Below are 12,292 nucleotides of genomic sequence, written 5' to 3' on the forward strand. Positions count from 1 at the left end.
CTGCCACCACGGCGGCCAACATCGCTGGATGGTCTGAAAACATGACGGCCTGGTGGGGGGGAGGGGAACGACGACATGTCATCATTGCCCATATCCCCTTCTCCCCCCAGCCAGGTGGCATGGACCGCATGGGTCCAACTGTTGGAGGCTGGCACCTGGCCAGGTGGACCAACTCATTTGCCCTCCCATCACCCACCCCGGCACGGACCCCCCCCCCCCCCAACCTCCACCCCGGCACGGACCCCCACCCCAACACCCACCCCAGCACGGACCCCCCCCCAACCTCCACCCCGGCACGGACCCCCTCCCCAACCTCCACCCCGGCACGGACCCCCTCCCCAACCTCCACCCCGGCACGGACCCCCTCCCCAACCCCCAACCTCCACCCCAGCACGGACCCCCCCCAACCTCCACCCCGGCACGGACCCCCTCCCCAACCCCCAACCTCCACCCCAGCACGGACCCCCCCCAACCTCCACCCCGGCACGGACCCCCTCCCCAACCCCCAACCTCCACCCCAGCACGGACCCCCCCCCCAACCTCCACCCCGGCACGGACCCCCTCCCCAACCCCCAACCTCCACCCCAGCACGGACCCCCCCCCAACCTCCACCCCGGCACGGACCCCCTCCCCAACCCCCAACCTCCACCCCAGCACGGACCCCCCCCCAACCTCCACCCCGGCACGGACCCCCTCCCCAACCCCCAACCTCCACCCCAGCACGGACCCCCCCCAACCTCCACCCCGGCACGGACCCCCTCCCCAACCCCCAACCTCCACCCCAGCACGGACCCCCCCCCAACCTCCACCCCGGCACGGACCCCCTCCCCAACCTCCACCCCGGCACGGACCCCCTCCCCAACCCCCAACCTCCACCCCAGCACGGACCCCCCCCCAACCTCCACCCCGGCATGGACCCCCTCCCCAACCCCCAACCTCCACCCCAGCACGGACCCCCCCCCAACCTCCACCCCGGCACGGACCCCCCCCCAACCTCCACCCCGGCACGGACCCCCTCCCCAACCTCCACCCCGGCAAGGACCCCCTCCCCAACCTCCACCCCGGCACGGACCCCCTCCCCAACCCCCAACCTCCACCCCAGCACGGACCCCCCCCAACCTCCACCCCGGCACGGACCCCCTCCCCAACCCCCAACCTCCACCCCAGCACGGACCCCCCCCCAACCTCCACCCCGGCACGGACCCCCTCCCCAACCCCCAACCTCCACCCCAGCACGGACCCCCCCCCAACCTCCACCCCGGCACGGACCCCCTCCCCAACCCCCAATCTCCACCCCAGCACGGACCCCCCCCCAACCTCCACCCCGGCACGGACCCCCTCCCCAACCCCCAACCTCCACCCCAGCACGGACCCCCCCCAACCTCCACCCCGGCACGGACCCCCTCCCCAACCCCCAACCTCCACCCCAGCACGGACCCCCCCCCAACCTCCACCCCGGCACGGACCCCCTCCCCAACCTCCACCACGGCACGGACCCCCTCCCCAACCCCCAACCTCCACCCCAGCACGGACCCCCCCCCAACCTCCACCCCGGCACGGACCCCCTCCCCAACCCCCAACCTCCACCCCAGCACGGACCCCCCCCAACCTCCACCCCGGCACGGACCCCCCCCCCAACCTCCACCCCGGCACGGACCCCCTCCCCAACCCCCAACCTCCACCCCAGCACGGACCCCCCCCCAACCTCCACCCCGGCACGGACCCCCTCCCCAACCCCCAACCTCCACCCCAGCACGGACCCCCCCCAACCTCCACCCCGGCACGGACCCCCTCCCCAACCTCCACCCCGGCACGGACCCCCTCCCCAACCTCCACCCCGGCACGGACCCCCTCCCCAACCTCCACCCCGGCACGGACCCCCTCCCCAACCTCCACCCCGGCACAGACCCCCTCCCCAACCCCCAACCTCCACCCCAGCACGGACCCCCCCCCCCAACCTCCACCCCGGCACGGACCCCCTCCACAACCCCCAACCTCCACCCCGGCACGGACCCCCTCCCCAACCCCCAACCTCCACCCCAGCACGGACCCCCCCCAACCTCCACCCCGGCACGGACCCCCTCCCCAACCCCCAACCTCCACCCCAGCACGGACCCCCCCCCAACCTCCACCCCGGCACGGACCCCCTCCCCAACCTCCACCCCGGCACGGACCCCCTCCCCAACCCCCAACCTCCACCCCAGCACGGACCCCCCCCCAACCTCCACCCCGGCACGGACCCCCTCCCCAACCCCCAACCTCCACCCCAGCACGGACCCCCCCCAACCTCCACCCCGGCACGGACCCCCTCCCCAACCTCCACCCCGGCACGGACCCCCTCCCCAACCCCCAACCTCCACCCCAGCACGGACCCCCCCCCAACCTCCACCCCGGCACGGACCCCCTCCCCAACCCCCAACCTCCACCCCAGCACGGACCCCCCCCAACCTCCACCCCGGCACGGACCCCCTCCCCAACCTCCACCCCGGCACGGACCCCCTCCCCAACCTCCACCCCGGCACGGACCCCCTCCCCAACCTCCACCCCGGCACGGACCCCCTCCCCAACCTCCACCCCGGCATAGACCCCCTCCCCAACCCCCAACCTCCACCCCAGCACGGACCCCCCCCCAACCTCCACCCCGGCACGGACCCCCTCCACAACCCCCAACCTCCACCCCGGCACGGACCCCCTCCCGGCACTCCCCCGGAGCCCAGCCTACTCTAACCACCCCCCCCCCCCCCCCGCCGCACACACACACAAGCCGAGACACACCTCTCCTCAGGCAATCAGTCTGCGGCCACGCCATTTCCTGCCCAGAGCCAACCCCCCAGGCCGTCACTCACCTCCTCACCTCTTCGCTGGTCGGCGTGAGCCTGGAGCACCGGGTCACGCCGATGAAAAGGAGGTTTGATTCACGTCGACGTGAACGGTCATCACGTCGACGGGACTTCGGCCCATCCGGAAGGGAGAATATCGGCAGGCCGAAAATCGGCTGCCTTGCGCAGACCCGTGACATTCTCCGCGGCAGCGGCGCCATTAACGCCCCGCCGACTTTTCTCCCTTCGGAGACTTCGGCGGGGGCGGGATTCACGGCGGCCAACGGCCATTCTCCGACCCGGCGGGGGGTCGGAGAATGACGCCCAAGGTCTCAAAGTCACAGGTTAAGACAAGAGGAGAAATCAAAGAGTGAAGATGAAGTTGAAGTGCAATTATCAGAAACAATTTTTGATCAGATGGTTGAAAAAGAACAAGAACAGGTGGAGGATGAGGCGGATATTTTTAGTTCAGGAAAATTGGCGGAGTTACAACAAAGAGATATAGAAATAAAACGGATATATCAGAAAGCATACACAGAAGAGGAATCTGAGTGTATACCAGAGTATTATTACTTTAAAAGTGATGTCTTGATGAGAAAATGGAAACCTTTACATATGCAGGCGGTTGAAAAGTGGGCAGAAGTTCATCAAGTAGTATTGCCGGTAGGGTATAGAAAGGAGGTGTTGCGAGCTGCACATGAGGTCAATTTGAGGGACAAACATCCTGGGTTCAATGGATATTTGAAAGATATCCGACCAGGATATGAGGAGGGTTATTTTTCAGGCATGCCTGCACCCATCTAAATCAGGTATCAGGACCCCTCAAGCATGAGTCCTCTGTACTAAAAGTTCAATACTAGTTAAGGCATACATAATGACACCTTTGTACTAAAAACAGCAATGAATTTATATCTCCATGTTCTTTCATAGCACTATGGTCCTACTATTACATGTAATTCAGGGGAGCTTGTGGTATCGTGATATTTTCACTGGACTAGTAATCCAGAGATTCAGGGTAGTGCCTAGTGACTGAGGCACAACTCAGATGTTGCTCAGGTTTGAATCCCATCATGGTAAGTGTTGAAATTTGAAAAAATCTGGAATTAAAAGTGGATTCCCGTGGATAGGCGTGTCATGTAGCATATGGGAGTAATTGGCAGTTTCCCAGCCAGACCGTGATGCCTGAACACTGTGCCTGAACACTGCGGGAAGCAACACCACAGACGCAGCAGCCAACATCAGAACACCCAGGGGCTGGGCCCAGGCACCGGGGACATTTTGGCGACCAGAGGGTGGGTGTGTGCACCAGGGAGGGGACCAACACCCAGTCCAGCTATCGTTACGTGCGGGTATCTGGGATCCAGTCGGGTATGCATGGACAGGGATGTCGGTCCCGGAGTGGAGGACTCCGCTGGTTGTCAGTCTGTCACTCTCTCCAATTCCTTACAAATATTACACAGGATAGATGATATCTTGGACCCCGGGGAAACTGCCCTTGTGGTGTTGCTGACAGGCCAGGCAGCCAGATGCCGGAGAAGGCGGCGGCAGCAGCATCAACAGAGGCGCGAAGCGGCAGCCCATGAGCAGGGCTCCGCCCCCACAACACCCTGAGGACCCGATCGTCCATCAGGCCAGAGAGAGACCCAAAGGGGAAGCCGGCGACAGCCCAAGGCATACAGGCGTCTCTCGTCTTTCGAACAGATGACAGACTCCGTGTGCCGCAGGAGGCTCCGCTTCAACAAGGGGTCTGTGGGGCACCTGTGCCAGGCCCTCGAGGACTTGGCACCACATTGAGGAAGAGGATATCTGTTCCTGGTGTCCGTCAAGTCACCGCAGCCCTGAACATCTACGCCTCAGGATCATTCCAGGGCTCGAGTGGGGACTTGTGCGGCATCTCACAAACTACAGCCCACAAGTGACGTCATGGATGCCCAGTATGTCCAGGTAGTGAACTATATAAACTTTGACATGGACCAGGCCCAGCAGGAGGCCTGGGCAGCAGGATTCTCTGCTGTCGCCAGGATGCCCCTGTTCCTCGGGGTAGTGGATAACACACATGTCATCTTGCACTCACCACGCCGTCGGGGAGTGCTCTACATCAACAGAATGGAGTTCCACTCCCTGAACGTCCAACTCGTGTGCAACCACCACCTGAAGATCATGGACATGTGTGTGCAGGCTTCCCGGAGAGTGTGCATGACTGTTACATCCTGGGGCAGTCGGACATCCCCGGCCTCTTCGAGAACCAACCCAGGATGGCCTGTTGGCTCTTGGGGATAAGGGGTACCCTTTGGGAACCTGGCTAATGACACCAGAATGGAGGCCGGGGACCGATGCAGAGACCCGATACAACAAAGCCCATGTGGCCACCCGGGCTGTAATTGAGCGGTGCATCAGACTCCTCAAAATGCGGTTCCACTCTCGACCACTCTGGTGGCGCACTTCAGTTCACCCCCCGGAGGGTCACCTGATTTGTGCCCTGCAGAGCCATCCACCACCTTGCACTGCAGGTAGGCAACATGCTGGAGGTGGAAGAGGAAGAACATGTGGCCACCTGTGAAGAGGAGGAGGACGAGGAGGTGCTGGACCAGGAGCGGCTGGAGGACAAACCCGGAGGGGACCTTTAAAACCAGCCAGAGGCTGGAGGCCAGGCAGCAGCGGCAGGGGTCTGGAAAGCCTGGAAGGTCAGGGAGACCCTCACTCATCCCTGCCCACTTCACATAGGACGTGGCCTCATCCGTCATTACCCTTCTTCCCAGCCCCCTTCCCACTCCCTCCCCCAGCCCTCCGCCTTCCCCCTCACCCCACTTCAACATCCTCCCCCCTCCCCCCATCCCCAATTCCCACCCTGTGTAACATCACTCCAGTGCGATGGGACTGTATCGGCACTTGTGGTAAACGCCACTGATCATAAACTGCGTGTATTACGGTACTGCCATTGCAATCCAGTCATTACAATAAATCCCGGCCTGCTAGCTCCGCCCAGCAGGCTCTGTATAAAAGTGTACGCTCTCCTGCGCTGCCCCCATTCTGGTTCCAGCTGCAGGAGGCTTAACATCTAGCACAAGAAAGCCACAATAGCTCACCATTCGTCTCGTAGTCATCGATGGTACATAAAGTTATTGTGCTAAAATTTGAAGATGAACGTCTTACTCAAGCCGGATCGCCTGGAGTTGTACCCTCACGCAACCAACGCCACAGCCACTTTCGAGCACTGACTAGCCTGCTTTGAAGGATATCTCGGAGCATCCACAGAAGTCATCTCAAACCCACAGAAGCTCCAAATAGTCTACGCACGGGTGAGCCCATAAGTTTTCCTCCTCATTCGGGACGCTCCCACTTACACGGAAGCGATGTAACTGCTGAAAGGGCAGTACATCAAGACTGTTAATTAGGTGTTCGCCAGGCACCTCCTGGCCACGAGACGGCAACTCCTGGGGGAGTCCCAGGACGATTTCCTGCGTGCTTTGCGGAGACTTGGTAGGAACTGTAATTGCCAGGCAGTGTCGGCAGTCCAACACACAGAACTGCTGATCAGAGATGCCTATGTCACGGGCATTAAGTCCAATTGCGTCCGCCAGCGATTATTAGACGGGGTATACTCGGCCTAACAGAGATTGTACAGCTCGCTAACTCCTTAGAAGTGGCCTCCCGCAATCTGGAGTCCTACACCTCCGACCGTGCCACACCCTCGTGGGCATCATGGGCCACACCATCATCCGACCCGGGTGCACTGCAAGCCTGCGCCCCGCGGCAGCCAGCTAACTCCAGAGGCCCCAAATGCTACTTTTGTGGCCAGAACAAGCACCCCAGACAATGCTGCCCAGCACGGAGCGCGACCTGCAATGGGTGTGGCAAGAAAGGCCACTTCGTCTCCGTTTGTCAGGCCCGATCGGTCGCTGCCGTTTCCAGGCTCAGCATCGCTACACCACCCACGTGCGATCCAGGGGCGCCGCCATCTTCGCCACTGCCCACCACGTGTGGTCCGTGGGTGCCGCCATCTTGGATGTCGTCCGCCAAGTGCGCCCCGCCAAGTCCGCCATCTTCGGCGCCATCTTGGAATGCACCCCAGGTCCCCTGCTCGCATGACCATCCGCTGGCCGCCAATACCGATCGGCCCTCCCACCAACTTCCGCAGCTCGCCTCCATCACCCTCGATCAGTCTCAGCCTCGCAACCTCGCGACCACTACAACGACCGTACGGATCAGCGGGCACGAGACGACCTGCCTCTTCGGCTCCGGGAGCACGGAGAGTTTCATCCACCCAGCCACGGTATGGTGCTGTTCCCTCCCGGCTCTCCCCGTCACCCAGAAAATCTCCCTGGCCTCTGGATCCTATTCCGTACCCCCTTCCATGCATATCTGACATGGTCAACCAGATTGCGCAGTATCGAGTCTTATCCACCATTGACTTGAAATCTGCATACCACCAGCTCCCCATCCGCCTGGAGGACTGCCAATACACTGCATTCGAAGCAGATGGCCGCCTCTATCATTTCCTTAGGGTTCCCTTCGGCGTCACCAATGGGGTCTCGGTCTTCCAGCGAGAGATGGACCGAATGGCTGACCAGTACGGATTGCGGGCCACGTTCCCGTATCTGGATAACGTCACCATTGTTAAGTAATGGGTTAAGAGACATTGCAATTAGTTGTCTCATGTATGTCAAGTAACCATTAATTGACACTGATATGTAAAGGGGCTTCAGGTGGCCTCTGTCAGGTGATGGATGGTTAGAGTTTTGTGCAAAGGTTGTTGGAATAAAATAAATGTGTGTTTGTGAAAAAGGATCAGAACTTTAGACTCTTCATATCACAGCAACTAAAACGTCTAACAATCTGTAGCAGAGGATGGTTGCTGTGTAAATGTGAAGGGTTGAAAGATACAACTTTTCCAGATCAAACCAAGGAGTGAGTGAGAAAAAAAAAGGGATATATGGCTGAACCGAGGATAAAGATGGCTGGGTATGACTATCCTCCCTTATTTTCTGAAAGGGAATCGTATGACCAATGGAGAAGTGCAGTAGTTATGTGGACTGAGGTAACTGCTTTGGGAAAGAGAAAACAAGGTATGGCATTGGCTCTTTCTCTACCATATGGCAGTAAAATCCGAAACAAAGTGCTTTCTGAGCTGGAATTGGAAGAGTTAGACTCAGAAGAAGGTCTGGAGACTTTATTACATTATATGGATAAGATTTATAAGAATGATCCCAAAGTGAAAGACATAATAAGAGCAAATAAAGCATTGGCCAAACTAAAAATGTAGGAGTGTGTTTTGAAGTTCCCGGTTTTAGGTGACCTTAAGCACTTGAAACTCATAGTTTACAGTGATGCGTCCTACGCAGATTTATGTGATGGGGTTTCAAGCGCAGGAGGTTTTATAATTTTCCTTTTGGGGAACAATGGTAAATGTTACCCGCTTGTGTGGGAAACAAAGAAAATAAGGAGAGTGGTCAAAAGCACTTTGGCTGTTGTAGAGGCGGTGGATATGGCCTTTTATATAAGTATGATATTGACAGAAATTTTGGGATTAGGGGATTTGGGTAATATACCTATTGACTGTCACATTGACAATAAATCCCTGTGGGAAAATGTGACTCTACAAAAAGTGTCAATGAAAAGAGGTTACATAGAACATAGAACATTACAGCGCAGTACAGGCCCTTCGGCCCTCAATGTTGCGCCGACCTGTGAAACCACTCTAAAGCCCATCTACACTATTCCCTTATTGTCCATATGTCTATCCAATGACCATTTGAATGTCCTTAGTGTTGGCGAGTCCACTACTGTTGCAGGCAGGGCATTCCACGCCCTTACTACTCTCTGAGTAAAGAACCTACCTCTGACATCTGTCTTATATCTATCTCCCCTCAATTTAAAGGTATATCCCCTCATGCTAGACATCACCATCCGAGGAAAAAGGCTCTCACTGTCCACCCTATCCAATCCTCTGATCATCTTGTATGCCTCAATTAAGTCACCTCTTAACCTTCTTCTCTCTAATGAAAACAGCCTCAAGTCCCTCAGCCTTTCCTCATAAGATCTTCCCTCCATACCAGGCAACATTCTGGTAAATCTCCTCTGCGCCCTTTCCAATGCTTCCACATCCTTCCTATAATGCGGCGACCAGAATTGCATGCAATACTCCAAATGCGGCCGCACCAGAGTGTTGTACAGCTGCAACATGACCTCATGGCTCCGAAACTCAATCCCTCTACCAATAAAAGCTAACACACCGTACGCCTTCTTAACAACCCTCTCAACCTGGGTGGCAACTTTCAGGGGTCTCTGTACATGGACACCGAGATCTCTCTGCTCATCCACACTGCCAAGAATCTTACCATTAGCCCAGTACTCAGTCTTCCTGTTATTCCTTCCAAAATGAATCACCTCACACTTTTCTGCATTAAACTCCATTTGCCACCTCTCAGCCCAGCGCTGCAGCTTATCTATGTCCCTCTGTAACTTGTAACATCCGTCCGCACTGTCCACAACTCCACCGACTTTAGTGTAATCTGCAAATTTACTCACCCATCCTTCTACACCCTCCTCCAGGTCATATATAAAAATGACAAACAGCAGTGGCCCCAAAACAGATCCTTGTGGTACACCACTAGTAACTGGACTCCAGTCTGAACATTTCCCATCAACCACCACCCTTTCTTTGTCTTCTTCCAGCTAGCCAATTTCTGATCCAATCTGCTAAATCACCCTGAATCCCATGCCTCCGTATTTTCTGCAGTAGCCTACCATGGGGAACCTTATCAAACGCTTTACTGAAATCCATATACACCACATCAACTGCTTTACCCTCATCCACCTGTTTGGTCACCTTCTCAAAGAACTCTATAAGGTTTGTGAGGCACGACCTACCCTTCACAAAACCGTGTTGACTATCTCTAATCAAATTATTCCTTTCCAGATGATTATACATCATATCTCTTATAAACCTTTCCAAGATTTTTCCCACAACAGAAGTAAGGCTCACTGGTCTATAGTTACCGGGGTTATCTCTACTCCCCTTCTTGAACAAGGGGACAACATTTGCTATCCTCCAGTCTTCTGACACTATTCCTGTAGACAAAGATGACTTAAAGATCAAGGCCAAAGGCTCAGCAATCTCCTCCCTAGCTTCCCAGAGAATGCTAGGATAAATCCGATCCGGCCCAGGTGACTTATCTATTTTCACACTTTCCAGAATTGCTAACACCTCCTCCTTGTGAGCCTTACGGATAGACATCGCAAGTTTGAAGCAGATGTTGGACAGAGGGGAAATAACAAAAATTAAATGGGTCGACAGGAGCTATCAACTGTCAGACTGTTTTACGAAAAGAATGGCGAGTTCACAGAAACTTTGGGATATTGTTAATGAAGGGCGCTTGTTTCTGTGACTGTTTTTTTTTCTTTCTCGTCCCAAAAAAAAGGGGGGGATTTCATGGGCGGGATTCTCCACTCCCGCGCCGAAGTGCCCACGCCGTCGAGGTTCACGACGGCACGAAACGGCCCCGATCCCGACCGATTCAGGCCCCGACAATGGGCTAGGATTGGGGCCACGTCATCTACACACGCCAGGCCTTGTCACCGCGTAAAGGCGGCGCCGCATAGATGACGCGGTCGGTGCCGTATAACTGACGTCACCCGCGCATGCGTGGTTGCTATCCTCGCTAAGTCCGCCCCGCAAGAAGATGGCGGACGGGTTTTACAGGGCCGCGGAAGGAAGGAGGTCCTCCTTCAGAGAGGACGGCCCAACGATCGGTGGGCACCGATCGCGGGCCACCCCACATTTGAGGTACCCCCCGGTGCAGGATCCCCCCTCGCCCCCCCGCAGGTCGGCCCCCCCCCCCAGCGTTCGCGCGCTGTTCCCGATGGCAGTGACCAAGTGTGGATGGCGCCGGGGAGAACCCGGCGTTTTGGCCTGGCCGCTCAGTCCATCTGGGCCTGAGAATAGCGGGGGTGCCGGAGAATCGCCATTTTGGGTGTCTCCGGCGATTCTCCGGTCTGCGGCCTGTGGAACTCGACCGGGCCGTTCCCGCCGCTTGGGAGAATCGCGGGAGGGCGTCGGACTGGCGTCCCGGGAAATTCTCCCAACCGGCGCGGGAGTGGAGAATCTCGCCCCATGTGTGTGTTTTTGAGTTTCTTGAAATTTTGTTTTCACCTAATTATTTTTTTTTCTCCAAGGAAGGGGAGACTGTTAAGTAATGGGTTCAGAGACATTGCAATTAGTTGTCTCATTTATGTTAAGTATCCATTAATTGACACTGATATGTAAAGGGGCTTCAGGTGGCCTCTGGATGGTTAGAGTTTTGTGCAAAGGCTGTTGGAATGAAATAAATGTGTGTTTGTGAAAAGGATCAGAACTTTAGACTCTTCATATCACAGCAACTAAAACGTCTAACAACCATCTGCGGCCACGACCAGCAGGACCACGACGTGAATCTGCAGAAATTCCTCCACACCGCTAAACTCCTTAACCTTACCTACAATAAGAAGAAATGCGTTTTCTGCGCAACCCGCCTAGCCATCCTTGGCTATGTTGTGGAAAATGGAGTCCTAGAGCCTGACCCCCACCGCATGCACCCCCTCCTGGAACTCCCCCTCCCTCACTGTCCCAAGGCTCTGAAACGATGCCTGGGATTCTTCTCATATTACGCCCAGTGGGTCCCTAATTATGCCCCGACCACTCATCAAGTCCACCATTTTTCCCCTGACGGTTGAGGCCCGCCGGGCCTTCAACAACGAGTTCCTCCCCTTTCAGGTGGAGAGCGACGCATCGGATGTGGCTCTGGCCACCACCTTCAACCGTGGCCTCCTTCTCTCGCACTCTCCATGCCTCCAAAATTCGGCACTCCTCTGTCGAAAAGGAGGGCCAAGCCATTGTGGAAGCTGTGCGACATTAGAGCCATTACCGGGCCGGCAGGAGATTCACTCTCCTCACTGACCAACGGTCAGTTGCCTTCATGTTTAGTAATACACAGCAGGGCAAGATTAAGAATGACAAGATCTTGAGGTGGAGGATCGAACTCTCCACCTATAGTTATGAGATCTTGTATCGCCCTGGGAAGCTCAATGAGCCCCCAGATGCCCTATCCCGCGGTACTTGTGCCAGTGCACAAGTAGACCGGCTTCGGGCTCTCCACAATGACCTCTGTCACCCGGGGGTCACCCGGTTCTTCCGCTTTATCAAGGCCCGCAACCTGCCCTACTCCATCGAGGAGGTCAGGACTGTGACCAGGGACTGCCAGGTCTGCACAGAGTGCAAACCGCACTTCTACCGGCCGGTCAGAGCACACCTGGTAAAGTCCTACCGCCCCTTTGAGCGCCTCAGCATGGACTTCAAAGGGCCCCTCCCCTCTACTGACCGTAACATGTACTTTCTCAATATCATTGATGAGTACTCCCGTTTCCCTTTCGCCATCTCATGCCCTGACATGACTTCTGCCACGGTCATCAAGGCCCTACACAGTATCTTCACCTTG

The sequence above is a fragment of the Scyliorhinus torazame genome, chromosome 1 (assembly GCF_047496885.1).
Source record: "Scyliorhinus torazame isolate Kashiwa2021f chromosome 1, sScyTor2.1, whole genome shotgun sequence".
NCBI lineage: Eukaryota > Metazoa > Chordata > Chondrichthyes > Carcharhiniformes > Scyliorhinidae > Scyliorhinus > Scyliorhinus torazame.